The 14791-nt window shown below is 29.8% G+C and overlaps 1 pseudogene; it reads left to right on the forward strand.

Moving 5' to 3' along the window:
- Positions 1-384: 384 nt before the first annotated feature.
- LOC117180554 overlaps positions 385-14791 on the forward strand; it is a 34124-nt pseudogene continuing 19717 nt past the window's right edge.

A 14791-nucleotide genomic window follows, 5' to 3' on the forward strand; every position in this document is an offset into this window, starting at 1 on the left:
AAAGTATTATTCAAAAAACGGTTCCGGCTGACCATGTAATGATTTCTTTGGATGTTATTGCAATGTTTCCGAGTATACCTCTCGAATCAGTGAAACAGGCACTTTCGAATAGACGGGATAATATTAAAACTCGTAATCGATTATGCCAAAAAGATTTTGCGGAAGGGATAGTTTTTATTATGAACTCAACTTATTTTAAATGTAATGGATTCTTTTATAGACAGAAGTTTGATACTTCCATAGGTTAGTCATTTCTCCGATTTCAGAGAAATAGTTATGGAAGATTTGGAGGTTTTTACTTTCAGCAACTTAGATTTCGTTTTGCCTTTTTATTTTCGATTATTCGATGACACCTTATTATGAGTTTATCTAGCAAAGTTGCATATGGCCATTGACACTTTCAACGGTCTTCATCCAAAACTTCAATTTACTCATGAAATAGAACAAGGTAATAGAATCAACCTTTTGGACATAGAAGTAATTAAGGGCTGGGATGATAATATTATTACAAATTGGTATATAAAAAGTACAAATTCAGGTGGATGTTTAAATTTCTTTTCTGCTCATCCTTTTGAAAACAAAATTGCAGTTATCAAAAACTTAGTTGACAGAGCTCTAGGTTTGTCCCATTTTTCATTTCACACAAGAAATTTCAATATTGTTAGGAATATCCTGTTTTTAAATCATTATCCGCAAAGGTTAATTGAGAATCATATAGCAACTAGAGTTGAACAAATCATAAACAAACGGAGTAATATTTTGCCCGCAGATAATCAAAAATAGTTCATTTAATACTTTTGATCTTCTATTTTTTAGTCAAATTTCTAGAACTATTGAACTCATGTTAAGAGAATTCAAAATGCATACAATTTTCCGTACACCATTTACAATGGATTCAGCGATGAATTTTTGCAAGGATCCTTTAGATAATTTTGAAAAAACTGGTGTTATTTACAAGATCACTAGCAGGATCTGTCAGATGAATTAGGGGGGACAGACTGGCAGACTTCTTAATAATAGGATAGAAGAACACAAAAGTGATGTTCCTTTAGGACGCTGTTGAAAGAGTGTTATTGCCAGACATACGAAGGAATTGGTTGATGTTGACCATAAGTTTAACTGAGATAATGTTAAAATTTTGCATAATTAAAATAATGAGAATAAGAGGGAATTCATGGAAATGCTTTACTATATTAAAAAACAAAAAAAGTTATCAATTAATTTAAAAGCCGATTTGGATAAGTTAAGCAAGAGTTATGCTCCTATGATTGATTACATTTACCGATCTTGCTTCATAAATTTTGTTTGTCTTTTACTTTCTCTATTTCTGATTTAATTGTGACAGATATTTATATTGTGTTCACAACAGATTGACCTACTGGCCCTTATTCGATTCTCAGGTATCAAGGTTATTTTATTATAATTTGTTAGTAATAAAGACAAAAAACACAAAAGAAAGAATAAAGAAAGGAAGGGGGTGTGGTTCCTTCTTATTTTTCTTTCCTCTTTTTTATTTTTGTCCGAAAATTATTATTAAAAATTTGTTTCTGATTAAAATGGAAGCTTTTTTTGTTTATTCTTTGTGGTCCGAATTTAGTCGTTGGATTCTTGTTTTTTTTTTAACGGGAGTTTGCATCAATTTGATTTTTGGACGACAAATAGAATTTTTAATTTCAATTTGGATCCAATTTAAATTTCTTAAATTTTTTTTTAGAGAACCAAATTCTGCCCATTTAAAGAATCCGAATCTGTAGCAGCCTTGCACAAACAATAAACTCTTTCTTCAGTTTGATTGCAATCAATCTAGCTCATTTTACCCTCGATTTCTGCGTAAACTAGTAGCACCTTGAAAATTTGACAGATGGTTCTTCATACCAGCTTATAAAATATATGTAAAAAGTACAAGCTAAAAAGCTGTGCTCCCCTCCCAAAATGGCGTACAAATGGCTAAATTCAAGAGGCCGGTCATGTAACTCGAGTTTGGGGAAAAAGCCAAATAGAACATTTTGAAGTTTGAATATTTATACTTTCTTGACGAATGGAGACTGGGTGTTTGGAATGCTAGGGAGGTAAATGATCTTAAGGTTAAAGAATTAGGAGAAACTATGGATGTGAGGAAACTAGATATTTTATGTGTGCCTGAAATAAAGAAAAAGGGATGCGAAAGTAGAGACATAGAAAACGGCGTGTTGAAAGGCGGATTTGAAATATGGTCAGGAGTAAATAGTGAATCACATGGTATGCAAGGAGTAGGTCTGACTTTGAATGAAAGAGCGAAGCAGCATCTCGGAGATCATGATTTCGTATCTCGGAGACTGCTGTGGGCTAGAATGAAAGTAGGAATCAGAAGATTATTTATCATAGCATGCTACGCGCCAGTTGATAGTGACCCCAAAGAAGTAAACGACGCCTTCTGGGACGCTTTAAATGACGCAATAAATATTTGCGAACATAGGAGACATAAACGGATGGGTGGACATCCAAAATCAGGATACAGAAAGAGTACTAGGTAATTTTGGGGATCCAAAAACAAACTATAACGGAGCTAAATTAGTTGGTCTATGCTTAGAAAGGGGTTTGTTTATTAAAAATACGTGGTTCAGACATAAAATGATCCACATGTACACCTGGTCTAAAGGAAATAGCCACAGTATAATTGACTTTGTTGTTGCGGATGAAAGACTTAGAGAGTTATTTAAAGATACAAGAGTCATGAGGGGTTCTCAATGCAACACTGACCATTACCTTCTGATTGCCAAAATTAAATTAGGTCGGGAATGGAGAAAAAGAAAACAAACGCGAATAAAAATTGAGAACCTACAGAAACCGGATGTGCGAATAGATATCCAAAATAAGATAATTGAAAGCTTAGATAGGGCAACATGGGAGGGTCTTATTAAAAACAAAGATATAGAGGGCGCATGGAGAATGTTCTGGGATATCATTGTTAGGTGTGCGATCAAAGTGTGTGGTACCGCGGTTGTAGAAAGAATGTCTGGTGATGCGTGGTGGAATGATGACATTTAGGCTGTTCAAAATGCAAAGAAAGAAGCGTACAGGAAAACTTTGAATATAACAGATCTTAACGATGAGGAAAGAAATAGACGCATAATTGATTACAGACACAAACAAAAAATACTCAAACGATTAATTAAAGAAAGTAAAGATAAAATTAGAGCAGAAGAAGAGAAGAAAATACAAAATGAACTCTGCAGGAAGCAAGAAACTGCTTTGTAAAACAATTAAGGGAAATAAATGTACAGAATTTGTCAACATGACGAATAGTAATGGGGAAATGCTATATGATGCAGACGGAATACTAGACGCTTTCAGAGACTATTTTAGGGGATAATTCAGAGATGAAGGTATAGAACACAATGCGTCAGAAAACTCAATTGAGAAAGTATGTGTCACTGAGCTTAGGGATATAATTAAGAACTTAAAAAACGGTAAGGCTGCCGGGGTAGACAGTATTAACGTTGAAATGCTTAAACACGGTGGCCAGTACATACCATATAGACTGCGCGAATTGATAAATTTATATTTCAAGATGGCAGACGTCCCAGGCGATTGGAAAAAGGCGATTATCGTACCAATATAGAAAAAGGGAAATAAAAGCGACTGCAATAATTACAGAGGATTTAGCTTATTAAGTACCGTTAGTAAAATATACTCAAAAATGCGTATTCGTAGGGTAATGAAAATAACAGAAAAAAAGATTTGGGAAGTGCAAAGAGGGTTTATGCCAGGAAGGTCATGTACGGATCAAATATTTAGCTTAAGACAAATCACAGAAAAAAGTTTGAGAGTAGGAAAAAAAGTTTTCTGTGCAATTGTCGACCTAGAAACAACTTTTGACAAGGTAGATAGAAGTAAACTTTGGGAAATCCTGAAAGAGCATGGAGTAAGCTATAAAAACAATATATACGGGTAGCAAAGCAAGTTTAAGGGTAAATGGGAATGTTAGTAACTGTTTCAATATTATTTAAGGAGTTAGACCAGGATGCGTTATGTCTTCATGGTTCTATATATTATTTATGGACAAGTGTTTAAGAATGGCTCTTTTCGACGAAGAGGGTGTGGATTTCGAAACAGTAAGGGTACGTGGGTTAGCGTTTGCTATATTATGCAATATTTTATTAAATAATGAGAGAATTGAACAAGTTCATAAGTTCGTATACCTTGGTAGCTTATTTACTAGGGACGGGAAGATAGATGAGGAATTATGTAGACGCCTAAACGAATGTAAGAAGGTTATTGGTAGAACATGGCCCCTTATCAGAAGTAAAAATGTAGCAAATAAAGAAAAAATGGCAATACATAATTCTATATTTGTACCGACTGCACTATACAGTAGCGAGACATGGACTTATCAAGAAAAAGACAAGAGTAAAATTAACGCAATTGACATGAGATTCATGCGCATAATATGCGGGAAAACTCTGATGGACAAAGTGATTAACGAGATAATTCTAAAAGTTCGGACATGTTGAGAGAATGCCAAATGAACGACTAACGAAACAAGTGTATCTAGGTAAAGTAAATGGCAGTGTGCCCAGATGCAGGCCTGCATGAAAAAATGTATGGGCGTAAAAGAAGCTAGAGAAGAATGCTTTTCCACGTATCCCGGAAACATTCGATGTGAACCATTATCACGGGGGAGATGGCAAGTGAAAGTGACCTCTCCGCGGAGCATCAATACCGCGCGTCCAAGGGCGCTGGGGAGGTGATAGCTATTTTTTGCCTTACGTTACTGGCACGAAAACGCTGTGGGGACTTCAAACTAGCTCGAGTATCTTCGAAACTAAACGATGGAAATTGATGATTTCTTTTTTAATTTAATAGAACGCATCGAAAGGAAAAATAAGCATCACTCGAGTTTGCGCTAATGCAATTTTTTAAAAGTATTATTAGCAATTGAAAATTGCAACTATATTATTTTTCAATGAATTTTTATTTAAAATATTGAAAAAATGTTTCCGAATCATCACCATGTTTATTTAACCGAGTTTCTGAATAAATGACAAGAAAATCAACATTGTCCCTGCCAATATAATCCCTGTATGAAAAGAATTACCTTGAACAATAGGGCGGTCCAAAAATGCATGGCAAAATTTTTTTGCATGCCAGAGGGCAACGAACCCTCCCACCTTATTCCAAATCCGAAAACACAAATTCCGTAATTTTTTTTTATTTTAACAGGTGCTGGTTTTAACTTGAAGTTTCCCATATGAAATTCATGGAGAAAAATCACTTTTTTGAGTTTTTAGAATAACTTTTTAGGGTTTGAAAAAATGCGACGGAAAAGTATGTGGGCCCGTAGAGAATTATCCAGCGAAGACCCCCACGAGTACCTGAAAACTAACCTTAAATCCAAAAATGTCTAGTGAAATATTTATTAACATTGGTTCATTAATTGTTTATTATTTAAACAAATAGAAATATTTTTTGGTTTTTCGAAAATTCGTTTTTTTTTAAATTATTAATATTTCTTCAGTGGAATATTTATCAGCATTGTTTAAGCAATAAAAAATTAATAAACCAATGTTATTGAATATTCCACTAGACTAATAGTAATAATGATAAGGAGGGGACAAATTTTCGAAAGAAAATAATTAAATAAGTTCCATTTGCTTGAAAATTAATAATTAATTAACCATGAAATCGACCTTTTCAGGTCGATTTCATAAAGAATTAACATTTTTTGTTTTAAGGGTAGTTTTCAGGTACTCGTGGGGGTGTGTTAGGGGTATCAAACCCATATGTCTGATATCTGAAATTCTTTTTTGGATCATTCTTATCAGGTCCCCGTAGTTTTTAAACATTTTTTCAAACCCTAAAAAATTATTTTAAAAACTCAAAAAGTGATTTTTTTCCATGCGTTTTACATGCGAAACTTCAAGTCAAAAGAATTAAAATCGAAAAAGAAATATTTTAAAAAATAGGGAATTTCCTTTTTCAGAATAGAAATGAAATAGGGGGTGGGTGGGGGGTCGTTGCCCTCTAAATAAAAAAACCGTTTTTGAGCCTCCCTATTGTACAAAGATGCAGCAGTAACCAACGACTCAAAAAGAGCCCGATTCTAAGAATCCTTGTAGCTCGACAACTTCTGGGAAAGACGAAAATATACACTCTCGACAAAAACGTATTTTGCATCGTGACATTACCTAATGCACTTTTGCATTTCATCGATTTTCAAAGTTATTACATTCAATTAGTAGCTATGTGATCCCCCGTGATAATGGTTCACATCGAATATTTCCGGGATAAGTGGAAAGGCTGAAGGCAGTTTTATCACGTCCACAAATTTGAACTTTTAATGTTAATTAAAAGCGGAGATATAAATTGTTTCGAAAAATTACATTCTCTGTTCCTAATTGTTATGAACAATTAAATTCGGTGTCAATATTTCTTTTAAAAAAATGCACTCAATATACGAAATCACAATGAGCTGCGTACTTTTTTCACGGAAATACGGTCATTTGAAAGGTTTTCCTTAGATGCAAAATAAAAAATATTTGCAAATAAATGAAAAAAAATTTGTTGTTTCATCAAATATAGACGCTTGACTATCGACTTCAGTGGTGAAAAGCGATGTACGATTGCTGGATTGACGTTCGCAGCAATAGGAAAAGAGGGACTTTTCTTAATTAACAATGTAATATTTGAGAGATAACAATATCGATGTGATTAAAAAAAAAAGAACATTTCTCAATAATAAAGGTATCATTTTTGGGTATTCAAAGAAATTGATTTCTTGCGATTGAATTAATTATTGAATTTTCAAGGAGAATCTTACTTAACAATCAATTTGCAAGTAAAATAATAAAGTTTTTTTTAATTATGTGATAGTATAGAAGATTTCATACTCTTCAACATTGATTGACAACTTTTCGTTGTGCACTTCGTTCTTTTTGTGCAAACCATGATTAAATGCAGAAAAACACGAATTTCGCCATTTGAACGCCATTTTGGGAGGGGAGCACAGCTTGTTAGCTATTACTTTTTACATATACTAGAATATAATGTGCGCGCGCACGCGCCCGCTCACTTTTATACTCATTTTTATAATTTGCTCCATTTTCTAATAAAAATTCATCTAAAATTTACGAAATTTAAATTAGACCAAAATCCAAATTAAAAATTCCGTTTAACGTCCAATAATCAAATTGATGCAAAATGCTGTTATAAAAAACAAGAATCCAACGACCAAATTTGGACTACAACGAATAAACGAAAACCAAAAAAACCCTATTGTAATCTGAAAAAAAAAACAAAAAAACAAAAATAAATAAATAAATAAAATAAAATAAAATTTTCGGATAAAAATAAAAAAGAGTTATCAGTTATATTGATCGTAGAATTTCTAAAGGTTTCATGATGGCGAAAGAGTTTCTTAGAATCAACCCTGATGTGGTTTGCATGAATGCTGATAAAGGCAGTATTCCTGTTTGCATGAAAAAATCGAATTATATCAGGGATATGGAGAATTTGCTTTCTGATAATGATAATTTTGAATTATTGCATGAAAATCCGTAAAAAAAATTAAAAAGAGACACTTTTAAGATGCTTGGCAATTGAAGAAAGAAAGGGCTTCTGGGAAAGGATATAAGATGGACTGATATTAACACTGAAGACACAGTTCTTGCAAGATGTTATGGGTTGAGAAAGATTTAGAAAGATGGCTATCCCTTAAGAATAGTTATTTCAACTATTAATACTCCCACCAAATTTTTAGAACAAAATTTTAATTTGATTCTCAAGGACTCTATCACAACTTCGAAATACAATGTCAAAAATAGCTGGGAATTTCAAAAAAGTATCATTCAAAAAAGGGTTCCGGATGACCATGTCATGATTTCATTGGATGTTATTGCAATGTTTCCGAGTATACCCCTTGAATTAGTTAAAAAGGCAATTTTAAATAGATGGACTAATATAAAAACCCGTACTCGTTTATGTCAAAAAGATTTTATTGAAGGGATATTTTTTATTATGGAGTCAACTTATTTTAAATTTAATGGATCTTTCTATAGACAGAAGTCTGGTACTGCCATAGGTTCAGTCATTTCTCCGATTTTAGGAGAACTAGTGATGGAGGATTTGGAGGTTTTTGTTTTTGGGAAATTAGATTTTGTTTTGCCTTTTTATTTTCGGTTTGTCGACGATACCTTATTATGTGTTCACATGGAAAAGTTACAGATTGTCATTGATACTTTTAACATTTTTCATCCAAAACTTCAATTCACTCATGAAATAGAACAAGATTATAAAATCAGTTTTTTGGACATAGAAATAATTAAGGGTTGGAATGGTAATATTATTACCAATTGGTACAGAAAAAGTACATATTCAGGTAGAATTTTAAATTTCCTTTCTGCTCATTCCTTTCAAAATAAAATTGCAGTAATTAAAAACTTAGTTGATAGAGCTTTAGGTTTGTCCCATTGTTCATTTCACACAAGAAATTTGAATATTGTTAGGAATATCCTTTTTCTGAATCATTATCCGAAGGAGTTAATTGAGAAACATATTGCAATTAGAGTTCAACAAATCAAAAACAAAGACATTAATAATTTGCTTGTAGATAATCAGATAGAGTTAAAGGAATATAGTTCGTTTAATACTTTTGTTCTTCCATTTTTTGGTCAAATTTCTAAAACTATTGAACTCATGTTAAAAAATTTTAAATTCATACTATTTTCCGCATTCCATTTAGAATGGATTTGGTGATAAATTTTTGCAAGGATCCTTTGGATAATTTTGAAAAGGGTGGTGTTGTCTATAAGATCACTTACCGGATCTGTGGGATGAATTACGTGGGACTGACTGGCAGACTTCTTAATACTAGGATAGAGGAGCACAAAAGTGATGTTCGTTTGGGACGCTGTTATAAGAGTGTTCTTGCCAAACATACAAAGGCATTTGTTGATGTAGACCATGAGTTTGACTGGGATAATGTTCAAATTTTGCATAGTGAAAGTAATGAGAGAAAGAGGGAATTCATGGAAATGCTTTATATTAAAAAACAAAAAAAGTTATCTATTAATTTAAAAACCGATTTGGATGGGTTGAACAAAAGTTATGCTAATATGATTAATTACATATAACGTAGCTGTTTCATGAATTCTATTTTTCTTTTACTTGATCCATTTCTGATGTAATTGTGACAGATATTTATATTGTGTTTACAACAGATTGCCCTACTGACCCTCATTCGATTCTCAGGTATCAAAGAGAGAGCACCTGTTCGTGGGTGCTGTCAATTTCTACCACTTAAAATTTTCTTGCCTTGATAAGGGTACTGTACGAGTACCGAGACGTTAGTAATGCAAATTTATTTATTTATGTTTTTTATTTTCATTTTATTGTAATTTGATGATTATAAAAATAAAAAAGACGAAAGAAAGAAAAAGAGAAGGAAGGGGATGTGGTTGGCTGCCTTCTCATTTTTCTTTCTTTCGTCTTTTTTATTTTTTTCCGAAAATTTTATTTTATTTTTTTTGTTGTTTTTTTTTGTTTTGTTTTTTGGGGTTTTTTCAGATTACAATAGGGTTTTTTTGGTTTTCGTTTATTCGTTGTGGTCCAAATTTGGTCGTTGGATTCTTGTTTTTTGTAACAGGATTTTGCATCAAAAATTCATTTGTTAAAATTTTCTGAAGACTTATATTCTTGTTGAAATTAGATTCTGAAAGAATGAATTCAGTGTATCTATGCATCGTAAAATGTACGAGTACTATTATTATGGAGCGTTTACATATTCCGTAACGTTATTTTAAACACTTTTTACCTTCCCACACCCTAACTGCTGTTGCGTAATATATTTTTTTTTGTATTATTTTTAAAAACTTAACAGACGTTTTGTAAATAAAAATAGATTTTCAGGATGAAGTGCGGTATAGAAATAAATTAAACAATATTTTTAGGTAACACAAAAATGCTTTTTTTATATTTGTTTAGTTACATACATTTTAAATTTATTTACAAGGAAAGAAGTATCAGCATTTTTTCAAAGAATTACATAAGTTTTATCATTTTAATGAAACAATTATGAAAGATTTTTAAATATTCAAGATGTGTCAAAAAAAGAATGCAAAAGATTTTAAAAATATTTTTTTTTATTTTACAGAATTTTACAAATTATTAGAAAAATTTCAGCCTTTTCAAAAAATTGTCTATGCAACGCCTCTTGAATTCCTAAAAATATTGTTAAATGAATCCAATTTTTCTTAAAATTTAGAAGAATCATTCAAAGTGTACAAAATTTACCTCGAAATCTTCAAAAAGTTTTTACAAATTTGAAGAAAATTATAAAATATTTGTGAATATTTCAGATTCGCCAAAAATAAATGTAGATTAAGAAAAACGTATATTTTACGGAATTTTACAAAATAATAGGAAAAGTTCGAGCCCTTTTAGAATTAAATATCTACACAATACTTCTTAAATTCTTAAATCTAAACTGCTACCTCAAAATATCCCCAATGTTCCTAAAAACTTGAATAACATTAATTTCTTTACTTGAGACCTTTCAAAGTTATTCTAATTAAGAGCATGTGACACTTTACCATATGGGTTTTCAGGTTTTCGTACATTTTGTTCACAAATTTTAATTTGAAAAAAAACATTAGTGTCCAGACGTTTGCGTTTTTAACGTCTAGCTTTCTTTTTGTTTAAGAACTTTCACATCAATCTGCATTTTTTTAAATCTTCTGCAGTTTAAAAATCTTCTTTATTCTTGTAAATTTTCGCTATATTTATAAAATGTTATGGTTTCATTTATTTTTTATTTTTTAATGTTACAAAATTAAAACATTTTGCTTTAAAATCTTCTACTCTTTCTCGAAATTTAAGTAAATATTTGATGTTTTAAAATTTTTTTTGAATTTTTTGCTGAAGCTCTTTTTTTAAATTAAAAAATCTTAAGAAATTGTTTTGGGAACCTAAAGAATTTATGTCATTTTGCTGAATTTTAAAAACAGTTCTAAAATATCTTATAAATTTTTATTGTTTTTTAATGGTGTTAAAACTTATAAATATCTCTTCAATTTACTAAAATTTGTTCTAAAATTATTTGTTTTGACACGATGTTGCTTTAAACACTTGTTAACCCTTTTTTTTATTTTATAAAATAATATAAAAAGTTTTTAAATCTTTTTTAATGAGCTCTTAGAACTCATTAGTAAAAAATTGTTTGCAATTTTTCCATGAATCTAAACTATATATTTTTCCTTCTCTTGGCGCCCTAAAAAATTAAGTTTACCTAAATTTGAATTAAATCACGGAAAATGGAAATAATTTTGTTAAAATCTTCCATATTATTTTTTAACAATTTTCAAATCCTTAAAATTATTAAGACGCTCCTATTGTTCTAATTCTTAAAATAAGTTCTTTCGATCATTTTATTTTACTTATCTCTTTGAAACTTAAAAAAAAAAAACGATTACCCAGATGTAAAAAAAGAAAACATTTTTTTCTTCTTAAAAACTCCGGAATTATAATATGGTGGCAAAAAAATTTATAATTGAATCTTTATTTCGGTGTTGTGAAAAAATTAGTCATCTAACAATTCATTGATTTTTTGATAAATGATAACTTAAATACATTCAACAATCATTTTTATTTAAGCATAGAAAAAATTTTTACATTAATTGTTTCATTATATTCTCCTTTAAATTTGAAGCAGCATTTTTATACCTCTAATCTATTAATTACGAGTACCTTGTAAATTAATTCTTTTTTAATTTAAATATATGTAAATATAAGTTTGAAAATAAGATTCAGAACCTCATTTCGCAATTATCACAATCATAAAAATTCATATAATTGAAATATAAATGTTTGAAAGAAAAAATAAACTTCGATACAAAAGGTATCAGCTAATATTTAATTACATAATCTGAAACTAAATACAGTAGAACCTCGCTTATCCGAGGCCGCATTATCCGAGTTCGCGTTTATACGAGGCTGAAACAAAAATAGTTTATCCGTCTTATCCGAGCTATAGCGCATTAGTAGTTCGTATTATTCAACCCTTATGCATTATTCATACATATGAACTTTCTTAAACAACCAGAACAGATTTTCCCAAACCTCAGCTCTTATTTGTTAATAATGTATATACTCTCGACGCTATAAGTCTCTACTTTCAGTTTATTATAGCGAATGTTTCTTTTTGTTTAAAATTCCGTTTTTATCCGAGATTCCCTATTATCCAAGTTGGGGCCGGTCCACAATAGCTCGGAAAAGCGAGACTGTTGTAATCAATGTAGGTTACTTAATTAAAAACAATTTAAATTTAAACTGGATATGATTTAACATTGTGAACAAAGTTAATCAGACAATAATGAATTAAACAGGTCATTACTTAAAAAGCTTCAAATAATTATATTCTTTTGCAATTATTTGTGGAAATTCGATTTGTAATATAATCAATTAAAAATTATTCAGTCATTTCAAAGCATAAAAATCATTGAACAATTATTTTAACTGAAATATTCATATATCTTCTAACAAATTCTAAATATTATTTATAAAAATTTCATTTTTTTGTGACTTAATATTAATTTGTGGGAACAAATTTGAACATTTTTGCATATATTTTTGAAAATTGAATGAAAATATTAATCTCAGAACACCAGCATAATTCCGAAAAATTACTTAATTGAAATAGAGGTACTTTAAAAATAAATTCATTTGTACTGTGCAAATCATATTCAATGTTCCATTATATAACTTACAAGTCGACGTGTCCAAATGACCGGGTGCCATCTCGGTAGAACGAAATAAAAAGGTGCCATCTTGGGTGGCGAAACACGGGAGCTTAAAAATCCCATATAAATAGTATTGGGAACACCAACGCCCTCTGAAGTAGGGAACCTTTTTATTTGGTTCTCCCGAAATGGAACCTTGTCATTTGGACACGTCGAAGTAAATAATGTATTTATTTGCTACTTTTGTTAATTAGATTTAAGGTAATAATTTTTTATCTTTATTCAATTTAATGTTCGAAAACAAATATTCAGCTTATATCAACTAGTCATTTTACAAAATAAGAAGCATTAAACCATAATTCTCACTAAAACCTTTAAATAATTTTTAATTAATACATTTTTTTTTAATTTCAACTTTCATTTCTCAATTTTTTCTTTATTAATAAACTCTTAGACTAATTCCATAAAATGTGAGTTTTTGTAAAATTAGTTGATAATTAATTAATCATTTCACAATATAAAAAGTTTAAATATGAAATATGAATATAATATTAGTACAAAAATGATAATCATGTATGACATGATATTATTAACCCTTATAATTTTCTAATATAGAACTCATGAAAATATTATTATTATAACTAAATCGTGAACAAAAAAAAGTTTTTGTATGACTCAATTATGTAAAATTTAGAATTGATATAGCTCCAATATTAAATAGTCAATAAATTTTGATTAGATAACGTTGAAATAAAAATACGATATTATTTAATTTTAATCTAAAAATATTAAGTTTTTCAAACATTAAATCTTTAACACAATTAAAACATTAATATGATAAATTTATTTAATTGTAACTTAGCTTATAATAACTTTACGTTTAAACCCCAATTCTTAATTAAATTTTATATGACAATATTACTAAACTTGATAATTTCGCAATATATCTATTAATTTAATAACCTTTTTTTTAAATCAAATTTTAAGATAAATTTTAACTAATTATTACTTTAACAAATATAGCTAAAATATTAAATTGTCAATAAATTTTGATTAGATAACGTTAAAATAAAAATACGATATTATTTAATTTTAATCTAAAAATAATAAGTTTTATAAACATTGAATCTTTAACATAATTAAAACATTAATACAATAAATTTATTTAATTTTAATTTAGCTTACAATAACTTTACGTCTTAACCCCAATTTTTAATTAAATTTTATATGACAATATTACTAAACTTGATAATTTCGCAATATATCTATGAATTTAATAACCTTTTTTTTTAATTAAATTTTAAGATAAATTTTAACTAATTATTGCTTTAACAAATATAGCTCTAATATTAAATTGCCAATAAATTTTGATTAGATAACGTTAAAATAAAAGTACGATATTATTTAATTTTAATCTAAAAATAATAAGTTTTTCAACATTAAATCATTAAAATAATAAAAGCATTAATATAATAAATTTATATAGGGTAAAGGGGGGCAGCGCCAACCAGTTAACAGTCAATGATTTGTTTAAAGTTAATGAGATGTTGAATTAATCCATTTTTTCTCATTTCGAGTTCTACATTATTTTATATCATATTTCTATAAGTATTAAGAACATGGAAAGAACAATAATTTGGTAATTTAATTATGTCTGACAAGCGGTATTTCATCGGCTTTGCCCCTCACCTGAAGGCAAAGCCGACTGCAGCTTTTTTGAAAATAAAAACATATGAAACCGGTATTTTTTCAAGAAAAAAACACATTTATTTCAAGAGAATGATAACAAATATTTTATTCAAAGTATGCGCCCTCGCTGGCTACACATTTTGTCCACCTTTCAGGCAATTTATGGATACCTTTCCAAAAAAAGTCTTCGTTTTTTGAAGCAAACCAGTCATCGAGCCATTTTCCAACATTTTCGTAGGAAGTGAAGCGCTGTTCGCTGAGTGCATGCCCCATCGATGCAAATAAGTGGAGTCGGATGGAGCCAAGTCTGGTGAGTAAGCGGGGTGGGGTAGCGGTTGCCAGCTGTACGACTCAACCAATTCCCGAGTCAGTTTTGTCCGGTGTGATGG

This window comes from Belonocnema kinseyi, chromosome 9 (assembly GCF_010883055.1).
Source record: "Belonocnema kinseyi isolate 2016_QV_RU_SX_M_011 chromosome 9, B_treatae_v1, whole genome shotgun sequence".
Taxonomy (NCBI): domain Eukaryota; kingdom Metazoa; phylum Arthropoda; class Insecta; order Hymenoptera; family Cynipidae; genus Belonocnema; species Belonocnema kinseyi.